General features: G+C 35.5%; 1 protein-coding gene across 1 annotated transcript in view; it reads right to left on the bottom strand.

The window, feature by feature from the left end:
* Positions 1-14,452, bottom strand: part of LOC135144730 (dystroglycan 1) — a 254,797-nt gene that overhangs the window by 149,225 nt on the left and 91,120 nt on the right. The window contains exon 2 of the mRNA XM_064076790.1: positions 12,635-12,699. The gene's annotated coding sequence lies outside the window, so the exon portion shown is untranslated. The remainder of the gene's footprint in view (positions 1-12,634; positions 12,700-14,452) is intronic.

The raw sequence follows: 14,452 nt of genomic DNA, 5'->3' as shown, positions 1-14,452 counted from the left end.
TTCCGCCGCGGCGGCGCGGCGATCGCCAATTTACCCCCGGCTTTCGCGGTACGCGCCAAGGTTTCCGGCCCGCGAAAATTCGCTTCGTTACAACTTCTTCAGTTGATTGTAAATTTTGATTTCGAAAACTGTTTTCAAACACAAACTTTTTAAAATTCACTGATGCTACCATAGACAACAAAATATTTCCATTCCCTCGATATCACTGTACATATGTTCAATTTCATATACCGGGTGTCTGGAAAATGGCGGATTAACACTCCGCCACGCTCTTAACAATCAACTAGTGAGTCTGAGAAAAATAGTAAAAAAAAATCTCACATTCTGGTGGAGTTATGATTTTAAAATTGGTTGTTTTGCTACGTTTAACAACTAAACAGCACATTCATTAACACAATAACTAGTAATACTTTTAGTTAATATTTCTCTGGCCCAGCTAAAATGTTTTTGACGGTTCAAAAATTGTCAAAGTTTTCAAAACCCTACGTTTAGAATGTTTGCAGTTAATTTTAGGTCCCCTGGTGTTTTATTTTCGGATAAATTTAAAGGAATCTGATGTTTTGTTGCTGGATGAACTTGAAAAAATTTTTTGAGCTTTTATGTTTGATGTTTTACGAATTCGAAAATCGGGAGACTCTTGGGTCCACATGGTGTATTATTTTGAGAGCTCATCAGATTTTTTTTGTAAATTATTTAAAACAATCTTGAGGGTCTTTGGTGTTCTATTTTTGGACAATTCTGACCTGACCTGTTTTTGGATCAATTTTGGAATCTCGTTTTTTTCTTTAATTTGAACAATTTTGAGGTTCCAGGTAGTCCTATCTGGAAACAATTTGAAAGTGCTTTATTTATTTATTTATTTATTTATTGAATTACGTTCCCCTACAGGCCGGTGGCCCAATTACAGGGGAACGGGGGACATACACAAGACCCAGAGCCGGGCGGCAATCGAGCCCACGACCCAAGGTGTAGCGGACAAGCACGAAGCTACCTAACCCCCCGGGTCCTCAGAGGCTTTGGAGCCTCTAGTGTCTTTTCTTATAATAAGTCTAATTAAATTTCTCAGACGATACGTCATTTGCTAAAATCAGTCTTATCTAAACAAGGACTAAACCTACCCACCCGCCATCTCTTCTCATTTGCCAAAAACACTCTTTACTTAGCAGGAACTAGCCCCACCCACCTTTTCTTTTCTTAGAGGGTATGTTATTTACCCAAATCAGTCTTAGATTAGCAAGTACTAACCTCGCCCACCCGCTAAAATAAGATCGATATTGGCAAATGATATACCCTCTAAGAAAATAGAGGACGGGTGGATGGGGTTAGTACTTGCTAAAATAACATGTACTTTGACAAATGACATATCCTCTAATCAAAGAGAGGGTGGGTGGGCGGGGCTAGTAGCTGTTGCAGTTTAATTTTCGGTTTAATTTAAAGGAATCTGATGTTTTGTTGCTGTATAAACTTGAAAAAATCTTTTGAGCTTTTAGTGTTTTATTTTTTACGAATTTAAAAAAGTCTTGAGTGTTGCAGTGTTTTTTTTTTTAATATGGGAGACTCTTGGGACCGATGTTGTATTATTTTGGAAGCCCATGGATATTTTTTTTGTAAATTATTTAAAACAATTTTGGAGGACTTCGGTATTCTATTTTTGGGAAAATTCTGACCTGACTTGTTTTTGAGTCAACTTTGGGACCCCGTCTTTTTTTTGGAAAAATTTAAAACAATCTTGGGGTTCCAGATATTCCTGCTTAGAAGAATTTGAAAGTGCTTTGGAGCCTCTAGTGTCTTTTCTTATAATAATTTAATTAAAATAAAAAAGGATACGTCATTTGCTAAAATCAGTTTTATCTTAACAGGTACTAGCCCCACCCGCCCGTCCTCTATTTTCTTAAAGAATATGTCATTTGCCAAAATCAGTCTTAACAGGTACTAACCCCACCCAACCGCCTTCTCTTTTCTTAAAGAATAGGTCATTTGTCAAAATCAGTCTTATCTTAGCCCCGCCCACCCACTCTCACTTTTCTTAGAGGGTATGTCATTTGCCAAAATTAGTTTTTCTTAGCACTGATGACTAACTTTTACAAAAAAAGGATCAAAATTTGAAAACATTACGAGATTACTTCTATGTACAAGGCAGGAATTTTGAACATCATCTCTAGTGTTTGGTTGGTTATGCTTTAATGGATTTTTCTTTTGTTGATTTTGTTTTTGTTTATAATTTATAAATGTCTATGAAATGTTTTTTTTGGTTTATTTATTAATGAAAAATAATAGCTTATTTTATTAATAACAATGCACGATGATTAAAGATTATTAATTAATGGTTGTTACGGTAATTCTCCTAAAAAAAATAAAAGGTGGATTTCAGTCACCATCGCTACACTATAAGAAATCAAAAAGTAAGACGGAGGTATTCACGTATTAGGTACGTGCGGTGTTGCCAATTTTACTTTTATAAAATTACATATGTTGTTTTTTTTTTGTAATCTACATCATAAAGACTTCTTTTATTATTTTTTTTCGACTCGCGAAATCCCCGTACATAACGCACTCAAGAGTTAATCCGCCATTTTCCAGACATCCGGTATATTCAGGCCATAATCATCTCCACTTGGTTGTCTGCTCTAAGAAAAAGACAATTACCATATCACATCCACGCGGAACATTCTGCACTACTGAATTGTAGTAACAATATTTTTACCCATTTAGTCTTGCGCTGTGGAACTTTCTAATAAGCATGAATATCTAATACTAATCGAAAAACATTGCACTATCCCAGTTTCTTTAGTATTTTTTTTATGGTGGCAATGTTTCGATGCAGTCATTGTCTGACATGATCACTCACGTCATTAAGATGCAGAGAAAAGAAGTCCAAGTGGAACTAATAAAGAGTACTTTAAGACTTAAACTTTCATGATACTGAAGAAGTTCGTCAACAATGCATCGCTTGACAAATCTTCCCAGCATGTTCAAAGTCGTTTAGAGATTAAGTCTTAACACTGGTGACGTATGTTCTTTCCGGACTTTGTTCCTACAAAAACAATCCTGCCGAATCAAAATACAAAATTTCCACTCACAACTTATTCACAGACGTACCGAAGTCCCCCAAGGTTCCGTAACCTCCTCCACTCTATACACCAAGTAAGATTATTTTTCCTCAAAACGTTTGGATTTGTTTGTACTAGAAAAGCTTTCGAATGGAGTAATGGTCGAGCAGAAATGGCAAATCTTGCACTCAAGTCTGCACAGAATTTTTCTCAGTTTAAAACGTTAAAAAAGTGAAGCAGACAATATAGTCAAGGACAGCAGAAAAAAACATTTCTGGAGACAACTACTGCTCACAATTTCACAATTTTCTGACATGATACAACAAAACTGAAAACATTTTTAGAATCAAGAAAACTTCTGGTTAATACGACAGCGAGGATCCAGCGCAGATGATAGATAGTTAGAAATAGATCCCTAGACTGTGTTATAAAGTGTAAACAAATGCTGACAGTTCTTATACCGATTGCATACTTGTTTCGTTTAGGATATACCTCATATTATTTTATGATAATATTGGGCTCCTTATGATGCGATGGGGTGGAGACGCGGCAAACCACTATTGTTTGCAGATGCGGTTACAGTGTCTCTTGAATTTACCTGGTTGCCAATACAGTCCTAACCTTCTTTTAAGTTCAAGTTTATATAATTTTATGAGGTATATCCTAAACAAATAATACGTACTATTAATCATAATGATCCACTTATCTTAACTTCATATCCAAGTCAATACCCGCATGCTGTCAAAGTATTTAACTGTACACCATCAACGATCTGCATAAAGAACGAAAAAACCTTTACAGTGCATTACAAGGTATCAGCAAGTTTGATTACTTCACGCGAATTTAAAAATAATTTCAACAACTTTCGCTCACAGATACAGAAACTTGTCCCAACTTTAATGTCTAGACTTTCGACCTTTTAAACCCTCCTGACGCCCCCATTTCAGCTTGCCTCTGTCGTAAACCAAAACAAGAATCGAATACCGCACTCTTTCCTAAACGGTTCCGATTTAAAAAAAAAACATTAAAACGCAGACTGCAGTCAATAAACCCTTAACAGAATGTTTCCATTCAAGTTATCCCGGGCTTCAAACCCCATCCCATTGTTATTCCTACCGAGCACCAAATTTATTATCTCGTATGCTTTCTTCGACAATTTATTTCTTCTATTGTACGAAAAAGCAACGCGCGAACTTGGAAACAAAGGGAAAAAGCGCCAGGTTACGCGTGACCGAAACGGGGTTCCATGTAATAGATTATTTCTCTCTGGTGTTCCTTTTGCGAGTTATAAAAAATATCTAGTCACTTTCATCGTCTAAACAAAGGACTAGACTGTTGAAACTTTAAATACCAATCTTCCCCGGCGGGTTCGATTCCTGGTACTGCCAACATAATGCCAAGTAAAACCCCGGACGGATTCAGACTGCAGGTAGCGGCTATTAAATCAAAAGCAGCCGACCAGTGCCGCTGTCGCGCCGCCACTGCAGGATCGGCATTAGGGGGAACAAACTTTAAAGCTTTTCAACAATCAATTTTAACTCGATCCGTACGGTTGCAGGAAAACAGCTTTAATAAAGTTTGTACGTCGCTTTGAGGGTTTTAGTAAATGCGATCAAATTAAAAATCAAGGACTAGTCTAGCCTTTTAAGGGGATACGGTCCTGCTCCACCTGCAGTGGACGTTCCATAAGTACGTTTATTTTAGCATTTGTAAAGTGAAGAGGTGAATGTTCGCGCACTAGTGTCCATCGACCGGTGTTATAATCATGCAAAATGGGATATACGCAATTAGTAAATTTTCAACACAGACAAAACGCTGAAATTGACTGAATTTTTTGCCGTAAATCTTTTTTTTTTAATGAGTGGTGTGTAGATTTATTCATTGGAAAATTTATGCAGAAAGCGACCATTTGAATTTAATCAAATGTGAAGCAGGGCTAATTCGCACTACTTGTATGCTGCTGAAATCATAATTTCTAATTCTCCGGTTGTTTCACTTTCAGTTACTGCGTCAGGAATGAGAAGTCATAATCATATTTAAAATTGTGAATGATAAAACTTATCCGTTGTTAAGTAAACAGGGTTAATGTGGAGATTAAATGGAGGATGATGCCAGCAATCAAACAAACATCAAACGCGTCTACACGTACTGTAATGAAATGCCATAACAGCCGTAATAAATTTTGGTTGCCCGTACCTCAGAATATTTAAAGAGCTATTAGTATTTTACGAGATAGCCTTGCCGTAGGGATTACCGGTCAAAAGTCACGACATGGTGCTTTATAAATCTCAACATTCACTGTCAATGTTATTTTCGGACTCGAAACTAATTCTGCAAAAAGTCCAAGAAAGAAAGAAAAAACAAGAGAGGTAGGGAGAAAGGGATATAATGCATCTGATATAAATTGTAAAATAAAAGACTTATAAAATATTTCTACTACAGAGGAGCGATTTATATATTGTCGAAATTATTAAGGAAACCTCGCAGTTACGAACCTGTGGTAGTTTACATAAGAATACCCAACAATAAATACTAAAACGAAGAGGAACATATTGGGCTGAAATACGGAGATTACGCGTGAAATACACAGACCTGTCAAAATAAGACTGGAAGAACTGAAAGAAATAGACACAGAAAATCCAAAGCTGTAATTTGCTGGACATCTGGTTATTTAACGAACGACAGTTAGTGGTAGCTAGTATCAATCTGGCAGTGACGATAATCCCCAAATTATTACGACAACTTGACAGTGACGCAAAGCACTGGATTAAAACCGACGCCGCCATTTAGAACATTACACAGGAAGTATTGATTTTAATTTATTTTCCGATGTCCGCGGTGTAAGATTACTTATTTCGTAGAATTTATTGAAACCATTTCGTAGACATTCTATCAGAGGTAACAAAATTTCAAAATATTGTTCATCATACATAGAACTCAAACACATCAAAAGTTTTTGCTCAATTATAATTATTTTCTTCTGCACTCGTATTATTGTCCATTGTTCAACAACTTTTGCAAAAAGCCATAAAACTGTTTCTAAATAAACTTTTTCCATCACATTGTAAAAACTAAATTAAATGTAAAGTTACCTGTGACCTTAAAACTCATAAACATCGCATGGAATTCAAACACCCCTCGAGCGACCTGGTTTTCTATCAGGTGGTCTACACAAGCCTGTTTAAAGAAGTGGAAAAGTGAATGATTATCACGACCCCTTTTAAATGCGTATGAGCTCGTACCAAAACAGTTTTAAAATATTAACACTGCGCATTTCGTCAAACATTGATAGTATTTCGAGCAGCTACAAGAATTAATTAACTATCAAAGGTTGGACCCCATTAGGTAGTTATTACATTTTTAATTTGCTTATTCGGTAAATGTCACCAAATTCTGCCGAATGAACTACACCTAAATTTAAAAATTTATTGGAAATATCTACATCCATTTTAACAAATGTTAATTAACATGTAACAATTTAATTTGACAACCGTTAATGCTAAATTACTGACTATGTACACGCTAAAAAAGTTATCCTTGCACTTTACTAGATGCTTTGTTAATGTAAATCGTGGCAATTTAATTTTGATTTGTCAACATCGAAGTTTATTTACCGCTCAGAATGAATCAGTTGAGATGATGTAACTCCTTCCTAAGTTCATTTAGGTGAAATGAATGTTCAAAGTAGAATTTCTTATCTCGTTAGAATTCTTTGGTCTAATGTAATTCAATCACAAGAAAAGTCCTCCTTAATTAGTTTAATTTCTAGAAAATCTGACTTTCATAATATCAATCTAAGACGGAATCCATTCATATTCTTCAACAATCCACGAACAAAATGTAAGAAGTGTTTCAGTTATATCGAGGAAATGTTGTTAAATAAACGTCGCGTATTTCGTTTACATCAATAAGTGATAGTAATATTATATTAAATATATACGTACGTCATTAAATATTGGAGGAAGAAAGATCATACCATCCTATTCATACAATAAATTGTAAAATAAATGACTTGATCTCTTTGGTCATTTGTCTAGTTATCTTTTGTAGGGTCTGCGTTTTATTTCCATGTTCGACGTGCTGCCTTCCATTTGTCCCCTTGTGTAATTTAAGGACGCACTGGTTTCGATTCTCTTCTGCTTTTGAAACATTTATAGATTTAGTAAATCTTCTAAAGTTTGGCACTCTCACATAAAAGCCCATCTCAAAGATTTCCTTTTGTTTCTCCATAATTATAAACCTATTTAACCAAAATCTCGTGAATTGAAGTCATAAACGAGTATTCGACAAGCCTACAGTGAGATCTGAAAATGGTTAAAACTTTCTAATCTAATTCTAATCCTGCAGTAATATAAGCCAGGTCGCGTTGCACGCTCAGTCTGGATTACAAGTCATGACAGACCGTAAATTCGCTTCCTTTATTATCTTTTATTTTTGTTTAAGCGCTTCCTTCCTACTTGTTTTGAGTATTTATAACTGAGAATCTTTCCCTCCATTTTGTTGCTTAAATGAATGAAGATTTTCTACTTTGCTGCCGTTATAAACCTTGGCTTGCGATATACTAAGTAACAATGTGTGTGAATAAACTTGAAACAGTCTTCAGACAGGTATACATTTAAACTTGCATGTTTTATAAGCAAATAACATAAAGAATTGATGTTTTAGACGGGCTTTGGAGCTTCTATGAAAATATTCAATTCTGTTTGTACATGGTAAAGCGTAAACGGGAGATCAAAGTCGCTTGTGACGCAACATGTTACCAAAAATTATTCACAGCTTCTCTTCACTGACCCTCGTTTAATCATCACGTAAAGAAGAATTTAATTTTCGCATTTTTCTCCCCGAGTACACAATTTTCCAAAGTGTAGAGGAAAGATAACACCTGTAGCATTTCAGCAATTTATGTAAATTCCAACATAAACAGGACGACGTATACAGCAATCCCTTAGTTGAAAACACCCTGGATACTTCAGACTTCATTAAAACCCCAGTTATACGAACCGTGCCGTACACATATTAATATTCCCCGTCGGCCGTTTTAGATAATAACATCATGATGTTTCTGTTGACAGTTAATTAAAATCTAAACGGAATTGTTCTTAGAAATCTCCTGGAGCATGTAAATACGATTAGGCGGAAAGTTGCATTTAGCTGCAGAGAATGTTCAATTAAGATAAAAGGACTGGTGGGGGGTCAGGGCCAATTTCATCTGAAGTTTTGAAGATGGTTAATCCGAGGTGTTATGACAGCGGCAGATAGGTCAAGGGATAATTGAAATAATCATTTCGTTTGGCTGTAGATCCTGCTCGACTTCGTTGTAGAATATACGAGGGATGAGTGAAACATTCAGAGTCTCAGACCATGACATCACAGATTACTATATTGTACTACTTATATCCACCAATATTTTGAGAAGTTGAATAGTTATAAAACGTTATTTAAAAATAGAATAGTAACTTTTGTAGATCTTTTTTTTTTGTTTCTATATACACAGGTTGGGTCGCAAATTTATTTCCACCCCTCGTACAAAGTTAATGTACGCTAATGTGTATCACAGTCAGGTGCTTTGGTCTCTGCAACCGATAAACTTTAAACCACTGTGAAAATCAGCGTAAACTTCCAAGATGTTGAATCTCTTTTGATACTTACAGTGTGCGATTTTTACGTCGACGGAAACGATAAAGGCCCCCAAATGTGATTTCTGAGGATGTTTGTCGAATTAAGCCAGTGCAAACTCGAGCGAAAACCGCCGATTCCACCCTAAATATTCCCGAAATATTATCAAGAGTAATATATCTGAAGCAAGATTTCATATTTGATAGATTCTGAAAGTCTTTCCAAGAGTCTCGCTTTCGAAAATGGCGACCGGAAATTAGTTCCACTTAAATTGCTTCCATAAAAATTCTTTTCGTATGTTGAGATTGCGGGTTGTCATGTCGAATTATGGAATACATCTTGATTTTTACATTAAAGGTTATTAGCGTGCCCTGCATTGGCACTTAACCATCGAACACAACATGCTACCTGACGCTTAGAGCTTTGTTAGAAAAGTGTGTAAAAGTTCGTTGCGTTTTTCCAACTTTTCTTTTTCGCTAATGCCGAAAACATATTTCCTCGCGAGTTCGTCTAATCTCTTTGTTGAAATGGAAATCGTGGAAATTTTAAAGCTGAGCAAGTTTTGAAGCCATGAACACATTTAAAATTCCAATTGAGTGTCTATAAGAAGCGCCGTGATTTAATGTAAAATGTTTCAGGAGTGTGTTCGTGATGAGTGAGGTGTGTTTTGAAACCTGAGTGGAAAGAGCCGAAGAAATCTCCTGAAGTTAATTAAAAACTGTTTGGAAAATGAAAAGGAAAAGCTCCCTCAAGGCGCCGCTTTAACAAGAAAAATACATTACGTTTCTAGGAAAATGTTATTTTTCAGACTGTTTTCTTCACGTCAAAATGCTAATGATCTGTTGTGGAAATATATATCGTAACGTAATTTGTATTTCCACATCGCCGAATTATAATAATTCAAGCGTGAGCTTCGGGATGGTTTACATTAAGCTGAAGCATTTGAAATTCAAATACTTTGATGCGAGCTAAAAAGTGGATAAGTTAAATAAATAATGTTGATTTTTCCTTCCCGTTTTTCAAAAGGAATAAATTCTAGGTCAAATAAGTGTCTCCAGCGATAGCTCTGAAGATTTAGGAATGAATTTTAACACAAAATAATTGAATTTCAAATTCTGAAAACACACATTGGTGTAGGCAGCTATTCCACAGTTACATAAAGAAGGGCAACATTGATGTTATATGACACTGTAATAATATTTCTGCTGCTTAATACTAATACGTCTTAGAACAACTGTTTTATTGTGAACAGTATCCGCCATGTAACAATCAAATAAATAAGTCCAGTAAATTTTATTTTTACTTCCCGAGCGTAAGCAAAGGAAGTATTGTAATCGAGTCCGTCGGCCGACTCTCTACTTTTACGTTTTCTCGATCTTTCATGACCCCTAGAAGACGAAGAAATAGGTCTCCCATTTCCGTCTGTCCGTCTGTCCGTCCGTGTGTCCGTCCGTGTGTCCGTCCGTCTGTCCGTCCGTCTGTCCGTCCGTCTGTCCGTCCGCGTGTCCGTCCGTCTGTCCGTCTGTCCGTCTGCCGTTCCGGATTTTTATTAGACAGATAATCTCCGAAAGTACTCGACCGATTGTTGTGAAATTTTGTACTTATATTAAGAATATCATGTAGATGGTAAAACGCTAACCAAAATTTGTCTAATCATCCCCACCACTAATGCGATGACGTCACTTCAAAATTGTACATAGTAAATGGGTTTTCAATTGTATAAAATAACATAGTCCTACACATGTAGTTTACAACTCTGAATCGACCTTTCACCCGAAACGTCCAGATTTTTGGAAAAAAAATCAAAATTATAAAACAACATTTTGAAATTTAATTTTTAATCTGCTAACCAGAATGCTTTGAAATGTTGCAGATGTTTTAAGGCTATAAAGAGCATCATAAATCTTTAGTCAAAAAATATTTGCTTATCCCCTCCAAAAACTTGATGACGTCAGCTCAAAAGTTTGTGGAATAAATCATATCTAAAATGTACAAAATATGATGAGTCTGTACTTGTGATCTATCACTCCATTCATATTTTTTGGATTTGCATATACAGGGTGACTCAAAAAAATTAATGAATGCGTAAATATATTTTATTGATTTAATCAGGAACTACAAAACCGAATGCTCTGAAATCTTGCAGATGTTTTAAGGTCATAAAGAGCATAATAAATGTTTAGTCAAAATATATTTGGTTATCTTCTACAAAAAACTGATGACGTCAGCTCAAAAGTTTGCCGAATAAATCGAATCTAAAATGTACAAAATATGATGAGTCTGTACTTGTGATTTATCATTCCATTCATATTTTTGGATTTGCATATGCAGGGTGACTCAAAAAAATTAATGAAGGCGTGAATTTATTTTATCGATTTAATCAGGAATTACAAAACCGAATGCTTTGAAATCTTGGGAATATTTTAAAGTTATTATAAGCATGGTAAACTTTTGTTCAAAATGTATTTGTTCATCCCTCCTAAAAAAATTGATGACGTCACCCTTAAATTTTGCTGAATAAATCCTATCTAAAATGCAAAAAATATGATGAGTTTGTACTTGTGATTTATCATTCCATTCATATTTTTTAGATTTTCTTAAGAGGTGGTTCAAAAAAATTAATGAAGTCAATTTATTTTATTGATTAAATTAAAGGCAACACTTATTATTACCAACCCAATTTGGTAGACACAAAATTTGTTAAAGGAAAAACTCGGTTGAAACATAAGGGTAGCACGCTTATTTACATCGACTTTAACATTACAGACCTGCATTTGTTTTATGCGCTCACTTGGTTCCGCGAATGTGAAATAGACATGTTTATAATCAACCAATTGTGAATTTCACCGTCAAGAATTGAAATAAAACCCAATGTTTTATATAATAAGCGGAAGTCGAAGCAATAAAACCGATGGTCGTTTTGTTTACAGTTTCTCTGTTTGACTCTCACGTATGCTGTTACGCCTGTCATCTTAAATTAAGAATGTTTATACATACACGATTTTCAGTTGCCTCTGATACGTATACGTGAGTAAATTGTTTCGTTATTTTATTGATTATTACAAATCAATATTCAAAACGACCCAATTCATTTTCCCGAAAATTTGAGAATATAATAATTTTATTCTTAGTATTACACTACATCTATCCCAACTGATATACGTGTCCTTGCAAAAATGTTGATGACGTCATCGCAATTTTTTTTAAATTCCCACTACAAAAATGTAATCAGAAAAAAAACACAATAGGCATGCAGTCGTCAAGTTTCCGACAGCGAGGGAAGTACTGTCTAAACTCTTTAGACCAATTTTTTATGATAACGATTAAATTATTTTTTTTGTTTCTTAAAAATAAAAATGTGGAACATAGGACGTACTTTGCAAATTTTTGGTGGGGATAATCAGACAAACTTTGGTTGAAGTTTTACCATCCAGACGATGTTAGAATAAATCTTGCATAGTACTTGTATACATCATGTATCGTCATAAAACGACGGGCGATAAATACCAAACAGATGACATGCGAAAACGGGAGACCTACTTTTGTGTATTCAAGAAGTCACGAACTGCACTCGAGAAGTTTAAATTAAGTCTTCTGTAGTTGAAAAAAGTAACTTTGGCCTGGAAACGTCGACACGTTATTTTTATGCGATTTCTGAACCCGACACCTCTGCTCCGACCTTGACCGACTAAAACCCAAAACTGGCAACGACTGCGTGTAATTTTTTATTTATGCTCGGACATTATTGATGTAATGAGCTTAAAAAAGCTCGCCAGGTTGAAATACCCGCAATAATTCAACACGGACCGTAGCATTACAACATCATCCGGCTTATCTGTCCGCTTGAATTATGATGATACAAACCTTTCGGAAAAATATGTAAATTAATGGCAACGTACGAAAACAGGAATCTTTTCCCCGGAAAGGCTAAAAGATTCCGGAAAGCTTTCGCCATTAATGGTTCTTACCTTAATTGGTTTGTGCTTTATGGCCAGTAGAAAGAAGATCGGAGAGCTCGGCCGCTACCAACAATCTGCAACAAAATTCAAAGATGTAAAAGGGTTGCTGTGCAGACTTTCTCGAACATGTGCAACTCAAAATAGAGCAAAAGGAAATTTTATAGCGAACACTTGGGTATAGGGCTCGTAAAAGCGTATGATATTCACGTGATGCGATATGAAATACAGAGGAGTTTTAAATGGAACAAAGGCAGTGAGTATGTATGTGGTAATTATGTTAGTTTCAAATATTTGCGTTCGTTGAAAGGCTTATAAGATGGAATTTCCGAAGTATTTTCGATACAATGAGCTTTCGAAGCTTTGGATGGCCGGTTTATTATCTTTTCCTGGAGTAGGGACAATTTCAGGAAGAGCTTTGAATGTTTCACTATGGAGGTTAATGCGGCCTCTCAGTTCAATTTTATATGTATGGGTTTTTTGTGTTGGATCTTTTAGCGGTAAATAGATTTGCTGTGGATTTTGCAAGCTATACATTAGAGTGGAATTTTTACAACATGTTGGGAAAGCAACATCTTTTCCTGCAATTTATTGATAGAAGGTGGTTCACTGACACACCGTGGAATAAGTTTTATGTTTTGCTTTTTCGTTTACTGTTATCTAAGAATACAGTCATGCAATGTACCTGCTAATAAAACTAAATTTACAAATAATTCTTTTAAGTGTTAGCAATCAGTTCAAGAATTTGAATTTGGCGCCTTGGTGGAAGTGGTGATACTGCGAGCCGCTGCCTGTCCACGTCGCTAGAGTGTGAGGCACTCGAGAATGCGCGCTGGCCTGGGATTCACCTGCTGCTCGATTATTGCGATTGTGTTTAGCTGTGTCGCTAATGTTTTGTTTTTTTTTATTATTTTTTTTGAAAATTAATCGCTTAAATAAGACATTTTTCGTCGACCACTTATTAATGTCAATCAAGGCCAACTGAATCCATCACACTTGGCGCGTGATAAGGCCAAGTCACTCCCTAAAAATGAGGTTTTCACGAAGCAAGCCTTGGAGTTTAGAAAGTGGTGTCCTCTATCCCCAGTCATAAAAACCAGTATAAAACCGTAACTTCCCAACCCAAATGCGAAGGGTTTTGACTCCCACGATTTTTTTTTTACTATTGTTAATGATTGTTGTCTATTACTCATATTATTAGTGAAAATAAAACAGCAGAATCTTCTGATGAAATTGCAGATTTACGAGAAAATTATAACACCTTAACTTTGGAACTGCAAAATGAAAAGAGATAGCATGTTCGCTGTGCTGCAAAATTTAAAAAAAACAAGTTGAAAAAACATTCACAAAGCATCGAAGCACTGGAAAAAATTTACACTGATGCTGAGAATTCAGATGAAAAAACCATATTTTTACTAGATCTTCTTCATAACTATAACAAGAAATCTCCTAGATGGTCCGAATTGTCTGTTCGTCTCTGTACAGTGTGGAGATATTGTTCACCGAAGGGTTATGATTTTTGCCATAAAAATTTAGTTAAATTACCATCCAGATCGACGATAGTTAGACACCTTGGTAATTTTAATGGACAAAATAATTCAATCAAGGAACGTTTATGCGCAGAAGCATCCCGTTCCAAGATTATGTTCGTTAATTATTGACGATATGTCAATAAAAGAAAAAATGTATTACAGTAGAACAGAAGATTATATTTATGGTCTTGAAACCATTAACTCCAATTCTATCACAGAACATCCCAAAGTTGCAAATAAAATGGCGTGTTTTGTGGCAAATGGTCTGTCAGCATCCTTCACTATCGTAGCTGGGTAC

The sequence above is a fragment of the Zophobas morio genome, unplaced genomic scaffold (assembly GCF_036711695.1).
Source record: "Zophobas morio isolate AGI-343-1 ecotype UQ-CSIRO unplaced genomic scaffold, CSIRO_AGI_Zmor_V1 ptg000108l, whole genome shotgun sequence".
NCBI classification, from domain to species: Eukaryota; Metazoa; Arthropoda; class Insecta; order Coleoptera; family Tenebrionidae; genus Zophobas; species Zophobas morio.
Note: the sequence above shows the minus strand (reverse complement) of the source record. Positions and strands in the feature narration are given on the sequence as shown.